Below are 1,397 nucleotides of genomic sequence, written 5' to 3'. Positions count from 1 at the left end.
AAGGGTTGATCTTAGGGAGGGAAGCGAAGAAGGTGTTTGAGATCAGAATATTGAATTATGAAGGGGTGGATGTTTTATGACTTGTATCAGAATGTGGAACTGTCTTGCGAAGTGAAAGCTATCAGTTCTTGTTGTTTTCTGAATACTTGTGTTGTTAACCAAAACTCTCGCGTTGGTTGAAATAGGTTGAAACCTATTTATACAAGTCATAGTTGAACGCACCATGATCTCACGGGAAGTGGGAGTAGTGGTGTGATAGAGAAGTGGGATCGTGTGAAAATGTGGAAAACTACGTCTTACTATGAGGGAATACAAGTCAGTTTACACCCACTACTTCTCTGATACCACTAACTGCCCGCTTTTACTGACACTTTCTCACAATGGGCGTGTTGCACACCGCACGCTGTAAACCGCCAGACCAATACGCTGATGGACATCCCCCAGTTTGTGACATGCTTGATGTCTCCAGTATTTTTCGTGGAAAATATGCAGCAGGCTGCTGAATGGGTTTCGTTTGCAATACCTAGTTATTCCGACCAATCACACACAAGCTAGGTGGCGGGTGGTCATGCGTGAGTAGCTGACACGAGCTATCCATGTACATTAAATATGTGGTGATCGGTCACTATAGGAGAATGGTGTATGGTAGCCATTTTGACATCCTATTGGTTGGAACAAATTAAATATAAACTGATTAATTTGGCTAGCCAAGTTGGATGGATGAGATGATTTGCAGAAGTTTGTGCTAATTCATGAAATTTCGTAATCAGAAAATTCAGATGTGAGACCCTCAGTAAAACTGCTGTAGAATTCTCATACGAACTCGGATTTTGACGATCCGCCTTCCATTCTTATCATAAAAGAATTTCCTATCTTATGACGTTGAATATTTAGGTTTTGAGCTCGTTTAGGAGGTGAAAACAGTCTGACAGTAAAAACTCAGGGAGAATTCAGGAGGAATTCTGTCAGTTTTCATCCATGACCTAGCTCGCCTTCTAAGGTGTATCTTTTAGCTGGTTACTCCAATTGATGTGATTTTTAGTATGTTATGCTAGACATCCCTACGAAACTTTTGGCATGTAGCTCATACTAAAATTGTTTACCAAATGCTCCGAGTTGTTCGTCCAATCTTTGGGTGATCGTTTAGAAGCCATATGGGGTAGGCCGCGGCGTGGCCGATTGTTCCTTATGGAAGAGGATCGGCCAATGGTCACGGAGACATTTGGTTGAACGCCTAGAATAGGAGTGTGGATGGCCTATTAGACTAGCGAAGTTGGGCGGACGATATGGTTTGCGGCAGTTAATGGCCGCCATTGATTAATTTAGGGTTTAAAGCCGTGTGGCCAACCTACCCTGGGCCAAACGATTTGGGGTGTTTGCCGCCAATTTGGACAAGT

Source organism: Papaver somniferum, unplaced genomic scaffold (genome assembly GCF_003573695.1).
Source record: "Papaver somniferum cultivar HN1 unplaced genomic scaffold, ASM357369v1 unplaced-scaffold_137, whole genome shotgun sequence".
NCBI lineage: Eukaryota > Viridiplantae > Streptophyta > Magnoliopsida > Ranunculales > Papaveraceae > Papaver > Papaver somniferum.
The sequence above is the reverse complement of the archived record's forward strand: the minus strand, read 5'-3'. Positions refer to the sequence as shown.